Source organism: Tachyglossus aculeatus, chromosome 10, assembly GCF_015852505.1.
Source record: "Tachyglossus aculeatus isolate mTacAcu1 chromosome 10, mTacAcu1.pri, whole genome shotgun sequence".
Taxonomy (NCBI): domain Eukaryota; kingdom Metazoa; phylum Chordata; class Mammalia; order Monotremata; family Tachyglossidae; genus Tachyglossus; species Tachyglossus aculeatus.
In genome coordinates, this window is record NC_052075.1 from 21,383,195 (window position 1) to 21,389,216 (window position 6,022).

The following is a 6,022-nucleotide window of genomic DNA, read 5'->3' on the forward strand; positions in this document are numbered from 1 at the left end:
TGATTTACTTATCTGTTCCTCTGTTTCCTCATCTGTGAAATGGGGATTCAACATCTGTTCTCCCTCCTGCTCTGGCTGTGAGACTCTTGTCTGGTCTTGTTTTATGCTGAGTTGTCTCTGACCCATAACAACTCTGTGGACACATCTCCCCCAGAACACCCCTCTGCCATCTGCAATTGTTCTGTAGAGTTTTCTTGGTCAAAATACAGAAGTGGTTTACCATTGCCTTCTTCTGAGCAGCCAACTTGAGTCTACACCCTTGACTCTCTCCCATGCTGCTGCTGCCCAGCATGGGTGAGTTTTGACTTTTAGCAGATTGCCTTCCACTTGCTAGCCACTGCCCAAGCCAGGAATGCCTCTGCTTGACTCTCCCTCCTGTAGCCAAGACTGGTAGCATACTGGAAACTTTCCAGGTGCCATCCTGAGAGGTGTTTATTAGTAGCAGTATCTTTAATACTTTAAACTCTGTGTGGCCCCAACAAGCATTCATTGACCAGTTCTGACTTGGGACCTGGGGAGTCTGGGAGCCTGCGGGCCTGGGATTTTCAGTTCTTATGGGCTGTCAGGTGGAAACATTTATCCAACATTTAATAATAATAATAATAATAATAATGGCATTTATTAAGCGCTTACTATGTGCAAAGCACTGTTCTAAGCGCTGGGGAGGTTACAAGGTGATCAGGTTGTCCCACGTGGGGCTCACAGTCAATCACCATTTTACAGATGAGGTAACTGAGGCCCAGAGAAGTTAAGTGACTTGCCCAAAATCACACAGCTGACAATTGGAGGAGCCGGGGTTTGAACCCTTGACCTCTGACTCCAAAGCCCGGACTCTTTTCCACTGAGCCATGCTGCTTCTCTCTACAACATTTGTGTTGTACTGGAAGTTATTAGCATTCCATAAAATTCCTGTTTGATCATGGTGTTGGGAGGCAGATAATGGGGGGGAAAAGGGAAGTTTTGGCAGTGGAGGGTTTAGTCCTCTTGGTTCCATGATCTGGGAAAAGCATTTCAATTATCTCTGCCTCTCTACAGTACAGCACTGGAAGAGGTAAAAGCATAAAACCCCGAACTGCAGGATCAGAGGGAGTGGAGTAGGGTAGAGAGCTCTCTGTAGCCTCAGCCTAAAGGAACGTCTCAGGTTATTTCGTGAAACACCACAAAATGGGTCTTCCACCTGAAAATGAGTTCTGGAGAGATCATTTCCTTTAACGTGTTCTCAGTAAAATTCCCTCCCTCTCCACTTCCCGCCTCCCCCGCTTACACACAACCATTTAATTTTGCTCTGGCATGAAATAATAGAGTGCTGTGTATCTATTACAGATGTAAAGAGATTTGGACTGCCACAGGTTTCAGTAGCACATTCAAAGGCCTAACAAAGCTGGGTATAATAGACTTTCCCTGCCATTATCCATTCAGCCAGTGTAATAAATGACTCGGGCGCAGCCTGCCATATACCACCCAGCCCAGATAACAGCTGAAAGGAGAAAATTAAATTTTGCTTTTGTTGAAACATTATGATTTATGTATTTGTAATATAGGCTGTGGTGGGCAATTGAAAAAAAAAAAGATTGCTGAATATACTTCAGGGTTACCGATTGTAACGCAGGCCATTTAGAGGACCGGCGGGGCTTCTGTTCTTTATAATCTTTAATAATAAAAAAATTCAAATTCCCATTAACCTTTTCATTCAATCCATGGATATACAGATTTTCCTTCTGTTTAGAGGGGTATGGAGAAGAGTCCATTTGACCAGTGACTTATGAAGGCAGACTAGGAAGACCCCATTTCTGTAAAGATGATGGATAGAGGTCAAAAAATCTATATATCACTTTTAGTATTTTAAAAATCATTTCCCTTTGATGGGGAGCGCTCCCTCATAGAATCTTTAGACTGGTGACAAGATAGTCTGATATCCTCATACATACAATATCTAGGCCTATAAAAATAATTAACTTCTCCCACCCTAGAAATATAGGCAGAAACAGGAGTGCTTCACCCTGTAATTTATAATATTGCAGCTTGGTCCTTTAATGTCGTAATCAGGTCTGCAAGTCTTATCATGTTGTAGAATATAATGAACTTACTTATTCATTTCAACATTACATTTCATCTTAGTTGGTCTTTACATTATTTGTACTTCCCTTTTTCTCCTCCTCTTCAGAACATCCTGGAGAACATTGGATTTTTTTTTTTTTTTTTGGTGCTGGGAGAGGAGAGGAGGAGCTTAAGTAAAGTCAGAAAAATCTATCAAGGAGCCTGAAGTGTCACTGACTTGAGTGAGAACACGGCACCAACACTTGGAAACAAACCTTCACACGTATGTATACGTACACGTACATGCTGGGGAAAGGTAAAGGAAGACCCAATTCCTTAGTCTATAAAGGTCTCAAAGTCTAAGAATAAGGTGGGGGGTGGGGTGGTGAGTTGATGGTAAACTCAAAAAGAAAGATGAAAATGATAAAAACAGCTAAATAACCTCAGAAACAATAAAAACAGTCAGAGCTATGATGCATTATACTAGAGAAGCAGTGTGGCCTAGTGGAAAGAGGATTGGCCTCGGATCAAAGGGCCTGGTTTCTAAACGGAGCTCTGCCACTTGCCTGCTGTGTGACCTTGGGCAAGTCACTTAACTTCTCTGTGCCTCGATTTCCTCATCTGTAAAATGGGGATTCAATTCTTATTCTCCCTCCTACTTAGACTGTGAGTCCCATGTGGGACAGAGACAGTGTTTAACCTGATTGCTGGGTATCTACCCCAGTGCTTAATACTGTGCTGTGCATACAGAAAGTGCTTAAAAAATGTCTTTATTATAATTATTACTAGGTCTAAAGGGGTGGTTTTCAGATTTCTTATTGCTCTGTCAATAAGCCCCCTCTCCACTCGCTGGCCTCTGTCAGCTCACTTCCATCCAACGCTTCCCCATCCCTTGCATCACCCCCACCCCCTCCTCAGCCCCATTCCTGTTATCTTATTCCAGTCCCACCTCTCACCCTCCTCCCCCGGCACGAGCTCCCACAAGCTCACTGCAATCCAACCCCTGCATCTGACTTGTCTGCTGTGTGACCTTGGGCAAGTCACTTCACTTCTTTGAGCCTCAGTTATCTCATCAGTAAAATGGGGATTAAGACTGTGAACCCTACATGGGACAGGGACTGTGTCCAACCCTATTTGCTTGTGTCCACCCCAGTGCTTAATACAGTGCCTGGCACATAGTAAGTGCTTAACAAATACCATTATTATTTTATTATTATTATTATTACTGCATCTGCCTCTTCGCTGAACTCCCTGCTTCCCGTCTTTCCCCACTCCAATTCATACTTCCCTCTGCTGCATGGATCATTTTTCTAAAACAAGAATTTAGTCCATGTTTCCCCACTCGCCAATAACTTCAAACAGTTGCCCATCCACCTCTGCATCAGAGAACCTCCTTGCCATTGGCTTTAAAGCACTCAATCAGCTGGCCTCCTCCTACCTTACCTCTCTGATCTCCTATTACAGATCAGCCCACACACTTCACTCATCTAGCATCAGCTTGCTCACTGTACCCTGATCTCGTTTATCTCCCCACCAGCTCCTTTCCCATGTCTTCCCTCTGGCCTGGAATACCCTCCTCTACATACATGCCAGATTAGCACTTTCCCCACTTTCAAAGCCTCATTAAGGTCACATGTCCTCCAAGGAGCCTTCCCCAGTTAAATCGACTTTTCCCAAATTCCCTCTCCCTTCTGCACCATCTATGTACTTGTAAATGTACCCTTTAGGCATTTGTTATTTGCTCCACTCTCAGCCCCACAGCACTTAGGTACCTACCCAAAATTTATTTCTTTACTTTAATATCTGTCTCCTCCTACAGACTGTAAGGTCCTTTGGGCTGGGAAAGGATCTACCTTCTCCATTATGTTGTACTCTCCCAGGCACTTAGTACAGTGCTCTGTGGAGTAAGAGCTCAAGAAATACCAATGATTGATTGATCAGTTGCTTGATTTGGCAGGGCCAACCGTAGTTCAACAGACATTAATCTTCCCAATTGCTAAATGTTTGGAAGGTTTTGTGCTTCTTCTTCTGCCTGCCCTGTTCCATGGGGCAGGATTTGACCCTCTCTCCCTCTGCCAATGGAGGGTGTGCCCATGGGGAAGGGGACAGGGGTGTGTGTGCATGTCTATGTTTCTATCAGGCAGCATCTTTCCCAAAGGCCTCAGTGCTCAGGTGAAGAATGAACCATATTTCAGCTCCTACTTCTGCTGGTTCTGCTCCAGGCAGACGTCATGGAGTCCTCTGGTGTAGTGGATAGAGTACGGTCCTGGGAGTTGGAAGGTCATGGGTTCGAATCTAATCTCTAGACTGTGAGCTCCTTGTGGGCGGGAATGTGTCTGTTGTTATATTGTTCTCTCCCAACTGCTTAGTACAGTGCTTTGCACACAGTAATAATAATAATGGTATTTGTTAAGCTCTTGCTTTGTGCCGATATGATTGAAAGAATGAATAATACTGGCTCCATTACTTGTCTGTTGTGTGGCTTGGGGTAAATCACTTCACTTCTCTGCGCTTTAGTTACCCCATCTGTAAAATGGGGATTGAGACTATGAGCCTCACATGGGACAGGAACTGTGTCCAATCCCATTTGCTTGTATCTACCCCAGTGCTTAGTACAGTGCCTGGCACCTAGTAAATGCTTAGCAAATACCATTATTATTCTTATTGTTATTATATGGTGGCAGGTGGTGGAGGGTATTCATTCATTCAGTCATATTTGTTGAGCGCTTACTGTGTGCAGAGCACTTACTAAGTGCTTGGGAAGTACAAGTTGGCAACATATAGGGATGGTCCCTACCCAACAGCGGGCTCACAGTCTAGAAGGGGGAGACAGACAACAAAACAAAACATATTAACAAAGTAAAATAAATAGAATAAATATGTACAAATAAAATAAACTTCCCTGTGCCTCAGTTCCCTCATCTGGAAAATGGGGATGAAGACTGGGAGCCCCAGGTGGGACAGGGACTATGTCCAACCTGGTTAACTTGCCTCTGCCCCAGTGCTTAGCCCAGTGCGTGACACATAGAAAGCGCTTCACAAATACCATTAATTATTATTGGTATTGGAGTATCTGGAGCAGCAACGGGATGTTGACTTCTTGGACATGAAACATCTTCTGAATCTCCCTCCACATCTCTAACTTTCCCTCTAAAAATAATAATTATGGAGCTTAAGTGCTTACTATGTGCCAAGCACTGCTCTAAGCACTGGGGTCTTGTCTTAAGCCATCGAGTCATTTCTGACCCATAATGACACCACGGACACATCTCTCGCAGAACTCCTTGCTCTCCATCTGCAATCATTCTGGTAGTGGAGTTTTCTTGGTAAAAATATGGAAGCGATTTACCATTGCTGCCTTCCATACAGTAAACTTGAGTCTCCACCCTCGACTCTCTCCCATGCTGCTGCTGCTCAGCACCGGTGAGTTTTGACTTGAAGCAGATTGGCTTGCCCTCACTAGCCACTGTCCAAGCTAGGAATGGAATGGGTAGGCCTCTGCTTGACTATCCCTCCTGTAGCCAAGACTGGCAGAGTACTGGAAACTCTCCAGGTGCGACCCTGAGAGGGGGGGATGCAGTGGGGTAGATGCAAGTTAATCCGGTCAGACACAGTCCATGTCCCACATAGGGCTCATGCTCTTATCCCCTTTTTCCAGATGAGATAATTGAGGCCCAGAGAAGTGAAATGACTTGCCCAAGGTCACACAGCAAGCATAATAATAATAATAATAATGGCATTTATTAAGCGCTTACTATGTGCAAAGCACTAAGCGCTGGAGCAGAGCCAGGATTAGAAGCCAGGTCCTTCTGACTCACAAGCCTGTGCTCTATCCGCTTAGCCATGCTGCTTCCCAGTAGGTGCACTACCCAAGTGAGATTCATCTTTTGTGGCCTGGATGGGCCATATGATAAAAAAAAAAAAAATCCGCTCTCCCCCTTCAAATCTCCAACACTGTAAGCCTCTGTATCTTCCCCCTCTTCCT

At 44.5% G+C, this 6,022-nt stretch overlaps 1 non-coding gene across 1 annotated transcript; it reads right to left on the reverse strand.

The window, feature by feature from the left end:
- Positions 1-5,470: 5,470 nt before the first annotated feature.
- On the reverse strand, positions 5,471-5,608 carry LOC119933761. The gene has a single exon (XR_005452635.1). It is a non-coding gene; the product is annotated as a small nucleolar RNA SNORA7 (small nucleolar RNA).
- Between the last annotated feature and the right edge of the window lie 414 nt (positions 5,609-6,022).